The 21,140-nt window shown below is 42.7% G+C and overlaps 1 protein-coding gene across 10 annotated transcripts in view; it reads right to left on the bottom strand.

Annotated features, from left to right (window-relative positions):
- vav2 (vav 2 guanine nucleotide exchange factor) overlaps positions 1 to 21,140 on the bottom strand; it is a 168,938-nt gene that overhangs the window by 145,722 nt on the left and 2,076 nt on the right. The gene's annotated exons all lie outside the window — the stretch shown is intronic.

Raw genomic sequence — 21,140 nt, forward strand, 5'->3', positions numbered from 1 at the left:
GAGGAACAATATTTCAAGCCTCAAATCCGGAGAGGCAGTATGCTGAAAGGGGTGGCAGAGGCAACCTGCCCAGACAGAAAAAAAAACATCAGGAAAGGCTGCCAGGACACCAAAGCGCCGGTTTAGGAGCATCGACATCAAGGCCGTAGAACCTCACAAGGGTATCCTGGGAAAGGCAATCCACCACTTTGCAAATCTCAGCCACTGACAACCCCTTGGACGGAGCACACACCCCTGGAGGCCACAGCTCACCCCTGCTCCAATGAGCCATAGAAATGGCCCCATGACCCAGAGGGACAGACACTGCATAGAACTTAGAAAGCGCCTCGACGTGCGTCTGCGGGGGAGACAAGAGGAAGGACTAACAGCCGACTTATCTCCCCACGCTGGCCGCTATGAAGAAGAGACCGCACCCGAAGAAGATTTCAAAGGAGGGGCCTGATGAGCCTGACATTCTGGAGTAGCAACGGGACAGGTAAACACAAAGGCATTTGCACCAGGGTAGACCTCCCAACACCCCAACCTGAAGCCAACGGAGTAGGACGGTACCGAGGAAGGCATGTGTGGAGCGCTCTCTACCTAGGCTCTCGCTCCAGCAGGCAGGCCCATCCAGAGACACCTGACGATCAGGCTTAGTGAGATTCAAACAAGACAGCAAAAATCTATGTTCAAACCGCCGACGCCATGCCAGTCCCCAGAGCAGAGGCTGCACCACAAGAAAGAAAGAGAATAGGATTGTCAGTAGCCTGAAGGAATAGGAACACAGGAGGCAGTCAACTCCTCCAGGAAGGGAAAACAAATAGAGGCTGCAAAGCTAACACATTGGAGCCAGTTACAGAAAATACGTTGACCTCTACTGGAGAAAGCCAGCCTCCAATAGACAGACGTCCAAAACGGAGAATTCCTGACACAAAGAGGTGTGCAATCAATCGATCAGCCAAATGTATTTATAAAGCCCTTTTTACATACAAGTGCTTTTACAAAAACAAGCCTCCTCCCCTTCGTAAAAAGCTACACACGGGGACGAAGCCCCCAATCTGAGCACAGCAGAAGAGCCAATGACAAAACCTGCCGCTGAACAGTGGACAAGAGTTAAACAAACCAAAACAGTCCAGAGGCGCAGTACATTGCTCTAGACCAGACACAAACACACCTTGTGGGGATACCTGACTGCACCTCATGAGAGAGGACACAGCTTAGAAGATGGACTAGACATGGAAGTATTTACTTCTCCCTAACCAAACTCATAGAGCAGGGGGAGAAAAGTCAGACTCAGAACAAACCCTACAACAACAACCACATACAACAATGCCTGAGGGGAAAGGGACAGTTACATTCCTGAGAACAACGAGAAAGGTAAGAAATGCTTTCTATGCTATAAGAAAAAAATAGTAGGGAGAAAACAAGCGAGATATATGCACGTGAAGGGGGGTAAAATCAGTGAATACAAGTGTACTCTGGGGATTTACTGCACAGGTGGTGGGGCTCCCAGCTGCTACCCACTTGTAGGGCTTTAGAAGACATGATTGTATTTGCTTTTACTGATATGCTTGCCAAAAAGGGAACTGAGAAACAGATGAATGGTATAGCAAATAGAGAAACTGCATCTTCTTATCTGAAATGATACCCGTCTGAATAGAGGGAACTATATGTTTTATTTACTGACACTAAATGCATAACGCTCAATAAAGGTGCAGCTATCAAGCAATTGTCCCCAGCACAATATTTAAGAACAAGGAACACATCTGCAAGTGTATGACCTTGATGATTGGACCTTCTATCCTCCAGACTGATTGTAGAGTCAGGAAGGAGGTGCCTGGTTTCTCTGTGTGCTGCTCGCCTTGTTGGTCTGTCCACTTATGGCCCTAATCGAATAAGTTGCTGTGTGGCTTTGCGTGCTCTGTAATGAGTGGCAAAACAAAAGACACAGCCACGTTTGGATGAGGCAAACACTAACAGATGGCGTTAATATTCCCCAAATGAAGAAGCAGATTCACTACACAAAGGATGGGCCTAGTCTAATGTGGCAGGATGAACGTAGTTTGTTTTTCAGTCAGATAGGAGGTCATTATTACTTGGGTGAATGATGTAGCCAAGTTAGTCGTGTTTAAGGTATTTCAGAGCATCTGCAAGGCATCATCCGTCGACCTATGACTTCATCAGCAAACTTTACATCAATCCCAAACTGACTGCTATTTTCCTTCTGAAAACCTGCAGGTAGTGTAAAATCCATTATGTAATTTGGTTCGTCTAAAATACTCCTTCCTTTTGGTCTCCACCCACGGATGGGCTCTGCTGGTCTTTATCTGGGGTATGTGCAGCGATCCGTAAAGCTGCTTCCTGCATTCTCTCAGGGGTGGTGTAACAGTCATGCTGCAACAGGAACGATTCATCACTGAAGAGGACCGCAAGAGGACCGCAACCCGGTAATGTTGAAAATATACACGCACAAAATGTTATCCATGTTCACCGTCTGGAGGGGAGTAGGGACTGTTGTTTCTTACACCAGCTAGCAGGCCTAATAATGTCCGCGTGTTCAAACATTCATGAGGTTGAGGCAGGAGCAGAGAGCAAAGTCATGTTGGAGAGTCAACTTCCCAATCTCCCAGTCACTCTCACCCCGGGAACATAACACAAGCATTCAGGATGCATCTCTATCGGCCCCTATGTAACAACTCCGAGAGTGTTGAAAAAGAGCACTTCTCACAGGGGTATGCCAAAAGGCCATGAGGTTTCAACGCTTATGTTACCAGCCAAAATGAAATGCATAGTTGTCAGTGTGGTGTCGTCTTTGAGAAAAGGTCATTAAACATTTTAAATGTCAGAGTACAAACATGAGGGTTTAAGTTGAGGAGTGAGGTTGAGGGGGACAGGGATTGGGAGGATATTCAAGGTTTCCATCAACCGTGTTGTTGAATAATGTTTCGGGTTTTTTTCCTCATTCCCACCATATCGTTTATCCAAAAGAGATGAGAAGCTAGCGTAAGGCACATGAGAAAATGAAAATGTTTCAGTTTGTATTGTATTCAGCCAATTTTATTCAGCTCTAGGGTTTTCTGAGATGCACTTTTTCTCTCCTGGAGCCCCCTGGACTTTGTTTTAATTAGGTAAAGGCTTTTCAAGGTTACAGGAGCTGTGCAGAATAGGATTTCCCACATTTCACTCATGCGTGTTTATTCCTCACTGTTCTGGGAATCTGGGTGGAGTGAAGCAGGCCAGATATCCACTGTTCTGCTGTCCATCTCCTTCTCAACAACCTTGAAACACAAGCTACTGACACAAATAAAGACAGGGCAAAAGAGAAATCTTGGGTCTGTGTATCAGAATTTGTTCAGATATTTTCGCAACCAACAATGATGGGTTCAAAGCTGCCATTGGCGTGAAAGTTCTGGTTTTGAGAAATGAATACATTTTAGGTATGTCAAGGCTTGACCTTTCACTGGCCAATCAGAACAAGCTTCATGGCAAAATGATGTGGTCACTTCATGTTGTTTATTCACAGTGTGTCATGTAGGCTATTGCCATGGAATCAATCAAATACAATTTTAGCCCACTACTTCTGTGAAATAGCCCACAGAAAGAAAATATATTTGTTAAATATATTAATTGGAACCTATTTCCAGTCCACATTGTTCTAAGTAAATGTAGTACTGCTTCAATACGACAATATACACACTACAAATTATTTGCATGGATTAAAGGACCAAGCCATCTGATAATTCACAGTGGAGCCAATGCAATTTACAGAATATGTAAATTAGTCCATCAGTGGCAATTTATTCATACATTCAAATGACCATGCCAAATGTTGCCAATAAGCAAGATTTCATTCTTAATTGATAAGGCCTGTAAAACAGAGATCCCCAATGACAGATCATTTTGAAAAAAACTCAGACTACGGAGGGTTTTCTAACCACTCTTTGATATACTGCTCCCAAATATGCAATAATGTTCTGGGGTGGCAGGGTAGCCTCGATGACAACAACGGTACATTACCAAGTGAAGGTTTTATATCAAGACCAGTAGGCTGATGATAATACAGCCCGGGAAAAAAAGGTTTGTCTGCATTTTAATATGTGGTGATTTCCAAGCTACATATCTCACCAGCCAAACACTTAACAAGGCTATTTTGTGATTATTTTGGACGAAAACTGCATTCATTGAGTTGAAGCGAGGCAATGCTTGGTGTTTAAATTAATAAAACAAAAAAAAATACATACATACATATGTACAGCATGTATTTAAATAGACAGTTTACAGGCACCAAAATCACATTAGTCTTGTTCCATGTGCATATATGAGCCAAGTGCATCACTGCTGAATATAGACTGCGTTGTCAAAATCATGCCATAAACTATATCAAAACATTACTGCCGGGGCGTTTAAGGCCGCACATCAAATACTTCCACTCCTCGCATTTCACCACGAAATAAGTGATATAGGGCAGGTAAAGGGGCAGTGCATACGCAACAGGAAAAAGAAAAAAACATGGAAATTGTCAACATAATGTGCATAACACAGTAGCTCCCCCAAAAGCCTGTCCAAAATACAGCCCTTAGTATGTTACTGGTGTAATGGAGTAATATCTGGATGAGTAATAATAATAATAATACATTATATTTATATAGCGCTTTTCAGGGACCCAAAGACACTGTACAAAAGTGACATGGAACAGAAAACAAACAGAAACAAAAGAAATACTATGAGAAAACCACAAAGATTGAGAGTGTGGGGTTCGGCAGGGCTATGGGAAGGCGATTTTGAACAGATGAGTCTTGAGGCGTTGCTGGAAGATGGGGATAGTCTCAGAGTCACGGATGGTTTTGGGGAGAGAGTTCCAGAGACGAGGAGCAACCCTTGAGAATGCCCTGTCACCAAAGCCTTGGAGCTTGGACTTGGGGATTATGAGGTGTCCTGCAGTACTGGAACAGAGTGTGTGTGTTGGTTGATATGGAAGAAGAAGGTCAGAGAGACAGGGGCGATATTGTTTAGGGCTTTATATGTCAATAGGAGGATCTTGTAGTTGATGCGTTGGGAGATAGGAAGCCAGTGTAACTCACAGAGGATAGGGGTGATATGTTGCCAGGACTTGGCATGAGTGAGTAGTCTGGCTGCAGAGTTTTGAACCATTTGGAGCTTATGGAGGGATGTAGATTTGATTCCAGTGAGTGGGGAGCTGCAGTAGTCAAGATGGGAGGTTATGAATGCATGTATTGGGGTTTCAGCAGCAGGATGGGAGAGGGAAGGTCTGAGTTTGGCGATGCTGCGAAGATGGAAGAATGAACAATGACGCCAAGGTTACGTGTGTGGGGGGATGGAGAAACAACGGTGAGTAGTTCAGCTAAGTCAGTGAGGAATGAGTCATTAGCTTTTGGAGGACGATAGATTAGGATGATGGCCAGGGTGTTTGTTGATTTACAGGCAATATATTCAAAATGGGACTTGTACAGTACAGCAAGGCCACCACCATGACCTGTAAGACGGGGGTGGGACAGATAGCTAAAACCATTGTGAGTGGCTTAATTAAATATGAAGAAATCTCTGGGTGTTTGCCACGTTTCAGTTTGGAAAAGAAAGTCCAGCTTGTTGTCCAGTGTTAATTCATAGAGCAGAGGGCATTATTAGTCATGGAGCGGGTGTTTAGGAGAGCAAGGTTAGTAATGCAACATGTAGCAGCAGAGTTGTAGATTGTGGTAGGTTGAAGGGAACATTGGGAATTATGGTTTTTCAGTTTGACCGGATTTATACGGCGGATGACGTGAGACCAGAGGGAGATCATTTTGCCTGAAGGACTAGAGTTGACACACAGTTTGCGGCGTGAGGCTCGATGTGAGTATGAACGTCTACTTAGGGTGCCAGACAAACGGGCATGCACCTATACATCAGAAGAAATGCGATAGTTTTTGTTCATGGATTGTAGATTGTCAGGGGAGTAATACTTTGTTTGAAAGAAAACGGCTGGTCGGAACCACAGAAGTGCTGGGCAGATGATTGCCAAAAGGAGTAGACGGGAGTCAACTGGCAGATACATGGCATCAATAGTAGTTGAGTTAAAGTCACAGGGGAACCTGCTCTGCCAATCGGACATTCAATCAGCCCACAGCGCAGACACCTATCATTTAGCACTAGCAGCCACTGTCAAACCACGTTATGAACAACAACCCCGACCAACGGAGAAAACCAAAGAGAAAGTCGGGACTCACTCAGTGTAATGGAAGGCTGGGGCCTAGGCAATGGCAAATGAGTGGAGATCTGCTTGGCAGCGCGAGCGCCAGAGGGAATTGAACTAGTGGAGATGTCGTGGAGCTAGATAGCCATTTGGCAAGTGCGGTAGCGGTGGAGTTGACAAAAGACTTTAAAACGAGATGGAGAGTTCACACAGGCAGTCCAATAATGGTATACTCGAGGACAGGGCAGAGAGGGTAGACAGGATCAGAAGGAGTAGTGCCACGATCAGGTAAGTTATCCAGTTGGAGGTAATCACAGCAACGCAGTCGATCAGGTGAGTTATCCAGTTGGAGGTAATCACAGCAACGCAGTCGATCAAGTGAGTTATCCAGTTGGAGGTAATCACAGCAACGCAGTCGATCAGGTGAGTTATCCAGTTGGAGGTAATCACAGCAACGCAGTCGATCAGGTGAGTTATCCAGTTGGAGGTAATCACAGCAACGCAGTCGATCAGGTGAGTCATCCAGTTGGAGGTAATCACAGCAACGCAGTCGATCAGGTGAGTCATCCAGTTGGAGGTAATCACAGCAACGCAGTCGATCAGGTGAGTTATCCAGTTGGAGGTAATCACAGCAACGCAGTCGATCAGGTGAGTTATCCAGTTGGAGGTAATCACAGCAACGCAGTCGATCAGGTGAGTTATCCAGTTGGAGGTAATCACAGCAACGCAGTCGATCAGGTGAGTTATCCAGTTGGAGGTAATCACAGCAACGCAGTCGATCAGGTGAGTTATCCAGTTGGAGGTAATCACAGCAACGCAGTCGATCAGGTGAGTTATCCAGTTGGAGGTAATCACAGCAACGCAGTCGATCAGGTGAGTTATCCAGTTGGAGGTAATCACAGCAACGCAGTCGAGACATGGACGATTAGCAGATGACAGGCACGCCGGCAGCAGGCAAAACAAAACAAAAAACTGTAAAACGACTGAACGTTTTAGAGAAGACAGGAAGAAACAGTTGTACAGAGTTAAACAGTTCCAGTGAGAAGCGGCAATCCAACGCGACGCCAGCAGATACTCTCAGCCGGAAGTAGAGACGAGACGAGAATGTCAACGATAAGCGCTGAGGCACAGTGAGTATATGCCCGACCAGAAGATTGGATGGGGGTCTGTGTCCACTCGCATGGTTTATGTTTGACCAGGCAGTGGGAAGTTGGGGGGGGGCTTCTGCTCCACGTGTAGTATGCAGGATTTACATCCTGGTAAATAACAACATCAGACCAGACTGTGTGTGGCTTCAGTGGCTTCAGATCCGCTAAGGTACTGCAGACGCCGCCTCTCTGTTTTACGACTGTCAAACAACGCGAACCCATCCCTTCCTAATTAAGCGGAAAAGACTGGGGTGTCAGCAGGGGTGCAAGGTGCTGGAGGCCTCTACCATCCGGCTGTCATGTTTGGTGGAGCTCTTTTTCAAGGGAAGGGGCGTTTCCCCTGCCCCCCGACATTAATTCCTGTGGTCGTCACAGAGATTCGGGGGGACAATCCCAACCTATCTCTGAACCCCTGCCCGGGAAAGCCAGCCGCCATGTAAAGACATCCTGATCACATGAACACACGAACACGCACAATTACATACCTAATACAGTCACACAAGCAGAAATATATATTGTATTTCTCACCCAACAGAAACTCCCACACACGCAAACAGACATAATTTGGAACATATGTTACTTGCGCCGTTACACACGTGACTGAGACCACGCTGCGGAGGACTCCTTGACAAGGCTTCTTGATGCTTTGTACAATTCATGGTTTGTATTTAGTATAAAGAGAGTGGACCGACCCAGAGAGGAAATACTACAACACTACGACCTACACAGGGAATCACTACACATGGTTTTTATTTTCACTCAGATGAATTAGACTATTGTTAGTTAGAACCTGGTTTAACAAAGGCACTAAGCTGGGATTCGGTAATTAAATCTACAGTAAAGGATGCTTGGGACTTTGAATAGGCAGCTGCAAAGACAAGGTCCAGACAAATGTCATTCCAGCTGGGAAACAGCGCAAGTTACTTTGACCATGCCATTATCAGCCCGGACTGACCATGAATTTGGGTCAAAGCATGACTCATTTTGTGTATAAAATGTAGTAATGTGTTTGACATTTACAGAAAAATATGAAATATCCAACGACAGCCACCCAATCCATCTGATGCCCTACTGCAAACAAATGTAACGTAAGACAGTGTCAACAGCTCATGCATCCGAGAATGTGGGAAGAGCCAAAACTGCCATTACGATGCAAAATGATCTTAGTCTTTCTCCTCCCTTCCTCTTGTATCTCCTCAATACTACATCACATAAACCTTTAAAACAGTACCCACCTCTTGTATCTTCTCCCTATTTCTACCTTACACAAACCCTTCATGCAATATGCACAGAATGTGTGCAAAGCTAAGATTTTCTTTCGCCACTCCATTCAATCCCCAGCAACCCCTTCCATCTTTTTTTCATTTCACAATATCCGTTCCATGTAACACCATCTCCCTCATGCTTTTTCATTCCTTCCTCATTCATCTCTCCCTCCATCTTGTCTATCCCTGTGTATTTTTGTGCTTTTGAGAGTCTGGGTAAAGATCTGAGAGAGAGATGAAGTGCATGGAGGGAAGATTAATGTGTCCAGAGCAGCAGTTCATCATCTCAGAAGGCCGTCTGGAGGTGGCGGTCAGGGCAAATGCTATCCCAGATTCCCCAAGTGTACTCCACACCCAAGGTCACCCGAAACTGAAGAGGAGGCGGGGCACAGGACGGTGGGCTAAAAGAGCAGTTGTGCAGGGCCAATGTGTTAGGTTGGAGGCTGGAGGGAAGGAGCCTCTCTCAAAGGGGCCGGCACGGAGGCTGACGGAAGCCTCCCTTAGAGGTGCAAGGGTGGAGGCTGCACTTAGAACAGATAACCAGCACTTCTACACATACTTTGGTTTGATCTTGTAAAATCATTTGTGTTCATTTAAAGATGCCCATCATTAGACGTTTATCCCTGAATGGTCAAATGCAGTAGTGATCTGTCTACAAATATAAAGGCTTACAGGGGAAAATCCCCAACGTCTGACAACATGAGGTTTAAAATTATAAAACCAGCGAGCTAAAACAGAGTTGTGTCCTCCAATGAGAAAAAAAGATTACAGTAACTTGGAGGACAGGAGAATCCTGAGTAGAGGAAATAAATCATCCTAAGAAGAAAATCTTTCTGGGGGAAAAGATTGGATACTGCCCAATTTATCACAGAGTATGATGATGGGAGAAAATTCAAGAGGGACAAGAGGGACTCTTCTGTTTCATTCTGCTTTCCTGAGGCCGATTGAAATGCAGCAACTAAAAAGGCTTTGTTCTCTCAATACAATGGCCAGAAGTGAACAGAGTCTTACGGCATCCCTAAAGACCACTTCCATGCAGATAACAGATAAGTTCAATCATTGTTAGTATAACTCCTGGGCGGAAAACTCAGTTGCTGCACACTCAACTGCACTTAAAAAAAATAAGAAAAAACGGTTTCTGTACAAGCACCTGCCCTCAGAAAACCACCTTCAGAGTGAACTAAGCACAAAAAGTAGGCAAATAGTTTCAGCGTGGTTGAAAGAAGACACGACTGAGTGAACACTGTAGGAAACATCTTGTAAAAACACAACACTGTCCTCGACTGCACTCTCAGTTTCACATTGTTCTAACGTTGGTGCTGGTTCTCACTATAGTAGATACCAACAACCAAAAGCTACCATTCTACTGCTATGGGCCTTGCAATGCATCGGTGGTTGGTTAAATGTCTCAGAGGCATTGGACATGATAATATGTGCCCAGTCACTAACTGCTACCTGGAACTGATCAGGAACAGTCTACATGGTCTGTGACTTCAAGGTCCTGATGCATAAAGCTCTTTTGGTGAACCAAATAATCAATTTTGCGGACGCATTCAAAAGTATTCCTCATGCTTGCCTCCAAAAACATGCTTTGCTTCAAAGCTCATGCTTCCACATGCCAAAAATTAAGTCAGGTTAAAAGTTAGCTATATTAACAGACTGTGCACCATCAAAACTGAGGCTTGCATAGCCAGCTCCTTCAACAAAGTTAATGATCAGCACCAAACTGTGTAATGCATGCATGTAGTTATAGGCCTGGGTCAACTCAATGACAATAATGGTCATTAGTCACCATGCTTCCTTCCAAAAAAATATACATAGATGGCTAGCAAGGTACAATGGTGAACACAAAGCTTTTGGAAACACTCATTTGAAATACTTGCACAAATGAGCATTACGGATAAGCTGGTTTAGTTATAAATAAATTATGGGTGTGGTAAACCCCTCCCACCTCTCAGAATCCCTGTCTACAGCACTGGCTATAGAAAATGTGAATTCAGTCGGGGGGGGGGGTTGTTTGTATAAAAAAAGACCAATGAACACTGGCCAATTCTTTTTCAGGAAAAACACTGCAAATCCTATCTGAAAGGGATATGAGCCTACAATCCAAAAGCCTGGTTGCGTGCCTGCCAAAAAACAATCTGTTCAGAGAGCCAGAGTCAACAATAATATATTCTCCCTGATGCAGATCTCAGAACAAAATAATAGCCGGCTGAACACACAGAGAAAAGCAACTTTGTACATATCAGCACTTTATTCACAAGCAGCAAACACTGACCAAACAGTGCCTCTCTCTCACTCACACATTTGAACCAAACTAGTCATGCTAAGAATGCTGTATAGAAAGGGTTTGACTGGATGGACAGAGGTGTCCAGATTCCAAGCAGTGCATAGTTTAACAGTGCATTGTTGAGCTCCTTGAAGGTGGGGATGGGTGTGTTTTGAACTCTCTGTTCGCCGTCCAGATGTTTCTTGTTGTCTGGCTCAGCACAGAAAAGCTTGGGGGGGGTGGGGGATTACACAACTCTCCTTCAGTACTCATGCTGAGCAGGAAGTGGGAAGTAAAGGACCTCTTCGGTGAAAGAAAGGGAAAAAATAGAAACTGAGGAAAAATTCCATACGAAAACACCACAGAGAAGGGCAGTGATCAGTATGACTGACAAGACAAAGCAAACAACCAAAACAGACTTGGCTACAGCTTTCAAAAGAAAAAAGTATAGCAATGTCAGTTAACAAGATGGTATTTTCAACTGAAATGCAGCTAAGTATAAATCAAAACCATTGCTAATGGTTGCATTATACAATTAATGTACATTGGCAACATTTCAAAGTCAACCTGTGTTTTTAAGTGCCAAGGCTGTTCAAAGTCATATGAAATCTCTGCATTCAATACAGCATCTGTGGTTTGACTAGAACTGGTTGTCCCATGAGGACACCATGGTGTCGGTCAAACTAAGTTGTGGAACAGGGCTGGTGTAGTTAAAAGTATATCTTTGTCTACTAATGGAGGGTAAGTGCCTGTAGAGGGCCAGATGAACGCTAAACGTCAGCTGGAGGGACATGCTCGATTTCACAAGAGAAAGCCACTAAAAGCTTCCTCTCAATCAACCTCTCTCCAACTCTGTTCTCTCCCTTATGGTTTTTCTGCTATTGTTTTCCCAAGCAGGTGCTTCCAGGATTCCCTCTAAATTGTTTAGTTCTCCTCCCTTCACACTCCATTGCTTTCATTATGCTAATGCCAAACTCGAGTCAGATTTAACTTTCTCTTCCCATAAAAAAAAAATGTATGAGAATTGGATGGCACAAGCTTTACCTGCTGTTATGTTTGCTCAGGCCCACTACTGAGAAATTGGTTTTACAGACACCATCAATCAAGGATGGACCTAACAACCTGTCTTTGTAACAGAAAGCTCAGCTTTAGTCAACACTGCCAGACCAAAAGGATTCCTTCCAATTCTCACTGTTCAGTTATGAGTCCATGTAGAGCGAGGCAACTTGATGAACAGCGAGCAAACTCCAATTAAAGTGAGATTGCTATCCAATGAAAATGACAATAATCTTGATAGTTTACAACATCAATAAAAAAGGATTGAAATGGCCCTCTGGAGATATGAATGTACACAAAACTCAGACAAAAGTCTTTATCCACACCTTGGTCTATTGTCAAAGTCCTCCCTAGTAACAGTGATGTGTCACTAATCATTTCAAGATGTCTAGTAGCTTGTCAGTTATATTAAAATAGTCAAATGGGAGGATCGTTTCATTCAAAGTGTCTCCGGCAGCAGGCTTCCTGTAGCCTCCAGAGAGCTAGCAGGGCTAGTGTTTGCTCTTCACCACTCAAAAGGATGTTTTGCATCTGCCTGTTCTGATCCTGGAACATTGCCTTTTGATAATTTGCCTAGGTGTCACAAAGATGCGAACACAGATGTGGAATCGACAGGAAATCAGTAGATATTTCCATAATCATCACTAGTGAGGGACAACTGACACCGGTAGACCTTTACAATGTAGTCAAATATACAGCCACTTAGTTTTATACAAGTATTATATAAAACAGATATTCACTGAATGGAATTTCATTAAAAAAAATATATGCAGTATATTTATCAAGTGAATGGGTAAGTGTCCACACTTTTGACTTGAGACAAAGATAAATCATGTCAGAACTTTTTGCACATTTAATGTGACCTAAAACGTGAAAAATTCAATCGAACAACAAACTGAAATCTTTGAGGGAGAAAAAAAAAATAAGAACACACCCTTAAACTAATACTTTGTTGAAGCACCTTTTGATTTTATTAAAGCACTCTGTCTTTTTGGGTAGGAGACTATTAGCATGGCAAATCTTGACGTGGCAATATTTGCCCACTCTTCTTTGCAAAAGCGCTCAAAATCTGTCAGATCTCCAGTGCACAGCCCTCTTCAGATCACCCCACAGATGTTCAATTGGATTCAGGTCTGGGCTCTGGCTGGGCCATTCCAAAACGTTCAACTTCTTCTGGTGAAGCCATGTTTTTGTGGATTTGGATGTGTGCTTTGGGTCGTTGTCGTGCTGAAAGGTGAACTTCCTCTTCATCTTCAGCATTCTAACGGACGCCTGAAAGTTTTGTGCCAAAATTGCCTGGTATTTGAAACTGTTCGTAATTCCCTCCACACTGACTAAGGCCCCAGTTCCAGCTGAAGAAAAACAGCCCCAAAGCATGATGCTGCTACCACCATGCTTCACTGTGGGTATGGTGTTCTTTGGGTGATGTGCAAAGTTGTTTTTGCGCCAAACATACCTTTTGGAATTATGGCCAAAAAGTTCAACCTTGGTTTCATCAGACCATAACACATTCTTCCACGTGCTTTTGGGGGACTTGATGTTTGTTTTTGCAAACTTCACCGCCTTGGCTTCCATCTTGCCATCCTACCCATTATGTCACAAGTAGCACACAGCCAGTACTTGCCAGAAATTCCTGCAGTTCTTTTAATATTGCTGTAGGCCTCTTGGAAGCCTCCCTGACCAGTTTTCTTCTCGTATTTTCATCAATTTTGGAGGGTAATGGTAATGTCTCTGTTGTTATTTTCTCCACTTGATGATAACTGTCTTCGCTGTGCTCCATATATCATGGAAATTATTTTGTACCCTTCTCCTGACTGATATCTTTCAACAATGAGATCCCTCTGATGCTTTGGAAGCTCTCTGCGGACCATGGCTTTTGCTCTGAGATGTAACTAAGAAAATGTCAGGAACATTTTACTAGTACAGCTGAACTTTATTTGTGATTAATCAGATTCACTTTAAATGATGGCAGGTGTGTACTGACTTCTATTTAACATGAGTTTGAATATGATTGGTTCATTCTGAACACATCCACATCCCCACACTTATGTGAGGTTTTTATTTTTCATTTTTTTCCCCTCGAAGATTTCAGTTTGTTTTTCAGTTTGTCACAAAAACCTGACATTTTAACAGGGGTGTGTAGACTTTATGTCCACTGTATATATATATATATATATATATATATAAATAAATATTTAATATAATATGGACAGGTATGAAGCTAGTAAAATAAAGGATAGTTCTACAGCATGCTTGGATAATAATGAAAAGGGAAATTGTTTATTTGGATCATTTCAAGAAGGATAACCAGAAATCCATTGATGGGTTGTAAGCATACAAATAGGCTTAAGATGGAGGGAATAAAAATGATCCCTTTTTTCTGCTCTGTGGTGTGCACCACACTCCGTTCCGCTTTGTTTGCATGATTAACAAGAAAGTCAGCCGTGCAGCAGATCAATACCAACTGGCTTTTTACGGGATTGTGTCTAATGTGGTAACCCTACCTTTGGGCCCTTCCTATTCCACAGCCAATTATGTGATATGATCAATACAGGTCAGTAATGGGATATTGGCCGCTTTTGTGACAATGTTATGGTAAGACTGAAAAATCCATGGGACCTCCAACACAGATACACGTCTATAAAGGCTATACTAATTTACCAGAGAGCCTTGGAGTGAACAATATTATATTTGGTTCGGCATGGAGACAGAAAACTCTCCCCCAACAAAGCAAATGGCTGAGGTAGTGGAATGGAGAAGAGAAGCGTTTAGTATGAGATAAGGAACTGTTATGCCTTTCCATGAAGTGCTATCCAGACGCTTATCAGACTTCGCCACCACTGCAGGACAAAGCCAGAATCAATCCGCAAACACAACAAAATCCCAGCTCCTTGATGCAACAATAGAGTACCAGCTACAAATCAACATTAAGTAAGGGCACTGCATATCTAGCAATGTTTAGAACCGCAATGTGATTTTGTCAGTCAGTACAAACATGTTAACAGAAAAGTATTTTGAGAGAGTACAACTTTTAAAAGTACAACTTTCAGCCAGAAAGCTTGCATTGAGGAGCTGTAGCCATCTGTTTTTTCCTGCTACACACACAACTCTATACCGTCCTCTCCCTCTCTTTGTCCCTCTCTCCTTCTGTGGTCCCTGACAGAATGTGTTCTTAAAACAGTCAGGCTTGATTCCCTAACATGTCCATGTTAATCACCAACAACCAGCTCCTTGCAGATGGAGTCTCTTTGAAAACAAAATGCTCCCCGTACGCTTCTGTTTGCCTCAGATCTCTTCTGTCTCTCTGGTTTAGAAGCATGTCATATCAAGTGATAACAGTTCATTTTAGACCCACAGTCAATCAGCATTTTCCATGTCCAGTCTTGTTGTAGCCTTGGGGTTGGTCGGGTGTATTTGTTAACAATATGGAGAAAATATATATATTTTTGAGAATGACATGCTCCTTATTAACTTAGACAGTATGGAGGCTTTAGATGACATCACCTGTATTTTTCCCAACCTCCTTGTCACTTTGACAGGCCTGCTCTGTTCTGTGGAGTTCCCCACATTTCCAGTGAGCTCATGTTTCAGACTACCAGCACATCAGTCCCCCAGGAATGTGCAAAGAATGAAGAAAACGACCAGCTGTCTACTGGACCCTACTCCAAGCACACTACTGAAGGAGCTACTTCCTGTTTTTTGCCCTCCTATAATGAATTTCTCCCTATCCTCTGGATGTGTAGCAACTGCATTAAAAGTGGCATTAACGAAGCCTATACAACCAAAGCCAAAAATTGCTTCAGACCAAAGACCTACGTTCGTCATTGTAATTCTGTCATTAGGCTACCTTTAATACCACTGATCACCATATTATATATGACAGACTTAAAATCCAGAGTTTTTTTGTGGACAAGTTCTGGCCTTAGATTCTATGAACCAGGTAATACTCAGGCTTGTCTCAAGGTACTTAATGGCTGTTGATGTTGGTTTGGTATTCCGGGGCATGGCAAAGTGGATGTGGCTTTTTCCTACTGGATCCTGTCGGCCCTGTCCAGGGTAATCTTCGGACGAGCAAAGTGTCCCTCGACCCAGCCTTATCTCAATCCTCAGCAAGAGTCTATGTGCCAAGGGTAGGGTCAGTCTGTCCGGTATACTGTAATTTCTCAGTCTTGTATGGTTTCCTGTTGGATCTTGGGTAGGCTCCCTCTACTTCACCTCTCTCCCGCCCTACACCTCACTACACGATTCCCTGAGCCCTAGGAAACTCAGGGCTATTTGTTCCAGTCCAAACTCAACCTAGTTGTGTTGCTGATCTAGATTCTGCCAGATGACTATTGCTTTTGCTGGAGTCATCGAAAACATTTTCATGAACTTTAATTTGACCTAAGCTACGTACTCACAAACCCTTCTATATTAAACCTAAAACTCACAAATTTGACCATGCAGTGAATTGTGTTCTGCAATGTATTCGAAATTCATGTCAACAACAAAGCTTTTGATTTGTTCCCGGGCAACAGAACTAATAATGATTTTAGTGCAGTTCTGCCTCAAGCTCAGGAAGCATTTTGCGCACTATGCTCATACGTGTTGTGCATGAGGTGTTAACTGTCAAACTACAAGTTAAACTACAAGCCAACAACCAAGAAAATAGTCAACCAAAACACTGCTTGTTCCATGGGGTTTGGGCTGGTCTAGCACATAAACACTAAAAATTTGCCCCGAGTTGTTTACTGATCAAAAATAGAAAGTCATTCCTACCGCTATTGCCTCTTTCAATCCCATTAACTTTCATTGTTGAAGTCACAGCTGTGCGACCCAGGAAGTGTTCATAACGAGCTCCATTAGTGGTATTACCTGCATCCGGTTGCCGAGGGGTCACAGGGGCAACAGTAGACCAAACACACAGATTAAATTAGCCCAAAGGGAACAGGGAGAGCTGCACCATCCCCCACACCAGAGTGGTTACACGGGAAGCAGACGGGAGAGCTGCAGAGAGGCTGGGATAGGTAGGTGGGCTGAAATTCTCCATGTCATGTTCCAGCTCACGTCCTTATCTTTGATCCCAGCCAATGGAACATTTCCAAAGCAGGGATTGTCAAAGACGCAGACGGAGATGAAGCTTGGAGGAAACACCTATGAGTAAGTTATCAAGAAGACAGAAAATAATGACAGTCCTGCATAGCAAAACAATATCTACATTTCCTGTATCTACCACCAAATGAGTAAGTGTAAAGACTGGTACATGAAAAAAAAGAGGAACGTATGTAAAATATTGGACCATACACTAGACAAAGAATGGTGGATAAACATGTTCATATCATCCACAGCTGTGGTTGTAAATAAACTGAAAAATAAGCTAAATTTGAGTGTCTGGAAGTGGCAGCCTCAATGTGTTCTCAAAAGCACTGGAGGATAAAGCCCCGCTGCTCTGAGAAGAGAGCAGACACCTTCCCTGGGCTAAGCCAGCGGTAACGCAGACTAAACAGGTACAACACACACACCCATACAAGTCTTCCCAAAGACATCCAAAGCTACCTCAGTAACAATGGAAAACAGAGAAAACATTGGCAGAACAACATACACAGGTATCAGCAAGTTATTCAGGATACACAACCCTTAGCCATGATCTCGGCTTCACAACCAAAACACACAATACAAATGTGATATTTCACATCCCATACTTAAGGGCCAGTTTCACAGACACTGATAATGCCGTGTACTGAAAATTCTAGATCAATCGAAAGTCTCCATTTTGCTGGATTGTATTTTTGTACTAGGCTTTATCTGTGCCTGTGAAACCAGCCCTGAGAGTGTTTACTAGGCCTATCTTAACACAACAAGTCTTCTAAGAGGGTAACCTCATCTGCTGAGTTTAGGCTAAGGAAAAACAATCATTGGTATTCCTTGAGCTAAACTAGCACATGAATCATGAGAGCACAAGAGCAGACAGACCATTTTCACTGAATGGGTAAAGTACAAGATCAGCATTCGTTAACAGTATGAAAATAAAGCCCCGTTATCTTCTGAGGTCATAAGAACCTGGAACACTACTGGTGCCACCCCTAGTCATCATTTCCCCTCTATATTTTCACCAACATAATAAAAGGTCTTTACTAGTAGACATTCATCAAAGATGACTTACAACAGTCATGGTTTCTAAGACAGAATAAGGTACCACTTAGGGTGGTTGAGAGACACGTCTTTTGTCAAGAGCCAAAAATGTAATGGCCCCGTGTCACCTCCCTTTCATTTGGCAGAGAGGCAATAAATTAGTGTGTCCTTTGCATTAGAGCACACACACTGACCTTTACCATGTCATTAATCAAAAACCCCTGTTCTGCTGCCAGGATTTTGTTTAACCCAATTTGTCACAGAGTTCCCTTCCCACCAACAGCATCGTCGCAGTAGTGCTGTGGCACTGGATTGGTGGGTGGATGGAAGTGTGCCGGGCCCTTAATCATGAAAGGCACTAACTACCAAAACATACTTCAGACTCCTGTACGCTACAACACAAACAACAGACCAGAGGTAAATTGTATTTAAAGATCTGCGATTTAAATTAAACTTTTATCTGCCTATTGGAATATTTTGAAAATCAATTGCAAACAATTGCATTTCAGTATTTAAATGGTTATTTGAAGAACTAATAATACATTCCCAAATACTTTCCTGGAAGACAATCTGAATCCCTTACCACACCTCTCCACACACAAGTCAACTACCCACAAATAATCTGCTTTAAATATTTAGAACACAAATGTTTCCATGCAATTCCATGAAAATATATTATTAGCAAATGTTCATTCAATTAATTCTTAGAGAGACTTTAAAGAGGCAATCACCCCACCATCATTTTGACAAACTGATGATGGATGAACAAGTGGTACTACTCTCATCGGTTTTAAGCAAATTCTGTGAATCTCTCTAGTCCATTCACAAAATGAAACCAAACATAGGAATGACAGGGCACTTTCTAAAGGTTCAGACCCTTCAGTTTTGTTCTGGCATGTAAAGGCTGTCATACTGAGCTATATACATGTGCACTGCATAGAAACTTAAAACAGTTCAGACACAATTGTCTTAACAAAAACTCTGGGTGGATCTATAGAAAATGTGGCGCATGCAACCTCGGAAGGTGGCGTCTCAAGTTATTGATATCTGAAAGTTTACATAATAAAAAAAAACTAGCGTGTCGAGTCTTTCATATGTCTTGGAAAACGTAGCAGTATGTATAGCAACTCTTAAATCCCCAGACAATCTCAACAAAATTCAGCACTCTATTTGCTGGGAAAATAACATGGTTGCTGCCTTTGCTAATTTTGAAGAAGAGGATAGTGACAAAGAAGGCCTGTAACCTACAAGTTCCATGACCTTGATGACGTTCATTTCACAGATGATTAAACACATTTGCTCATACACTACAGGGCATCATTCAAGATGGCGATCAAATCAGCAGATTATACCACAATGTCCTTTCCCGAGTTTCATTCATTTTCGTCTCTTGTAGGGGACAATCGCCTGCAATAAGCCACAGTAAAAAGGTGGAAGACTTAACTGACAATAATTTGCTTAGCTCTCAATGCAGATAAAAAAAAGTATGTTCACACAAACGGTTGACGTCCTAACCTCCTTACATGCAACAGATTACATGCAAGGATCTGACGTGCATCCAAGGACTGACTAAACATCTCACCACTTACAGGTTCAAAGGAAAACTACAACCCAGTTCCCAAAAAATTTGGGACACTGGAAAAATGCTAATAAAAACAGAATGCAATGATGTGCAAATGATTCATCCCTATATTTAATTGAAGATAGTACAAAGACAACATCTCAAATGTTGAAACTGAGAAATGTTATTGTTCTTGGAAAAACACATGCCCATTTTGAATTTGATGCCAGCAACACATTTCAAAAAAGTTGGGACAGGGGCATGTTTACCACTGTGTTACATCACCTTCTTTTAACAATTCTCTGTAAGCGTTTGGGAACTGAGGAGACCAATTGCTGTAGTTTTGAAAGTGAAATGTATTCCCTTTCATGCTTGATATAGGATTTTAGCTGGTCAACAGTCCAGGGTCTCCTTTGCTGTATTTTTCATTTCATGATGCTCCAAATGTTTTCAATATCTGGACTGCAGGCAGGCCAGGTTAGCAGCTGGACTCTTTTACTGCGGAGCCATGCTGTTGTAATACATGCAGAAAGTGGTTTGGCATTGTCTTGCTGAAATAAGCAAGGCCTTCCCTGGAAAATACATTGTCTGGATGGCAGCATATGTTGCTTTCAAAACCTGTATATATTGTTCAGCATTAATGGTGCCTTCACAGAAGTGCAAGTCACCCATGCCATGTGCATTAATGCACCCCAACCATCACAAATGCTGGCTTTTGAACTGTGCACAAATAACAAGTCGGATGGTCCTTCTCCTATTTAGTCCGGAGGATGTGGCGCCCAGGATTCCCCAAAATAAAAGTCCACCTTAAATGAGCTCAGGCACAGAGAAGGTGGTGGCATTTCTGTATCTTGTTTACATGGCAAGGTAGAGTTTTATCTTGCATTTATGGATGCAGTGACGTACTGTGTACTGTGAGACAATGGTTTTCTTAGTGTTCCTGAACCCATGCACTGATGTCCACTACAGAATGGTCAGGTAACACACAGCCAACATTGAGTAGCGTGTCTCCTACATGTCCCAGAATCCTTTGCAGCTGTTGAGCTGCTTTTATCAAGTGATTGAAAATACATTCCAAATGTTTTTAAGTAGTATTTTGTGTTTTTTTAGAAATGATATATAATGCAGTGTATTTAAATGGTTGTTTAAATGTTTAAAAAGTAATTTGGACACCAGTATGAAACACACATGTCAGAGAAGGCACACAGGGTGGTCAAAATGTTTTAATCTCTAGCCAATAGTCATCATAAACAGTTTATATAGCACCTTTCTACCTGCATAATAAGGTGTCTTGAGGCCACAATGAGGCCAAAAGGCCAGAAACTATAATTTAAACAAGCCAAAGGTATAATCCCATTCAACCCCATTTACATCAATGAATGAATATGAACCCATCATCCATTTCTAGTGGCCAATATATGGACCTTATCAAATGCCTGGGGTTCAGTAATCCTTTTTAGGACAATAAGATAAATCAGTCACAATAGAGCTATGCCACAACCCACTTTCCTTGCAATGTGCCACCGTAAATCTCAGGTGGCTGTGGTCAAGCACTCTCATT

Source organism: Esox lucius, chromosome 14, assembly GCF_011004845.1.
Source record: "Esox lucius isolate fEsoLuc1 chromosome 14, fEsoLuc1.pri, whole genome shotgun sequence".
Taxonomy (NCBI): domain Eukaryota; kingdom Metazoa; phylum Chordata; class Actinopteri; order Esociformes; family Esocidae; genus Esox; species Esox lucius.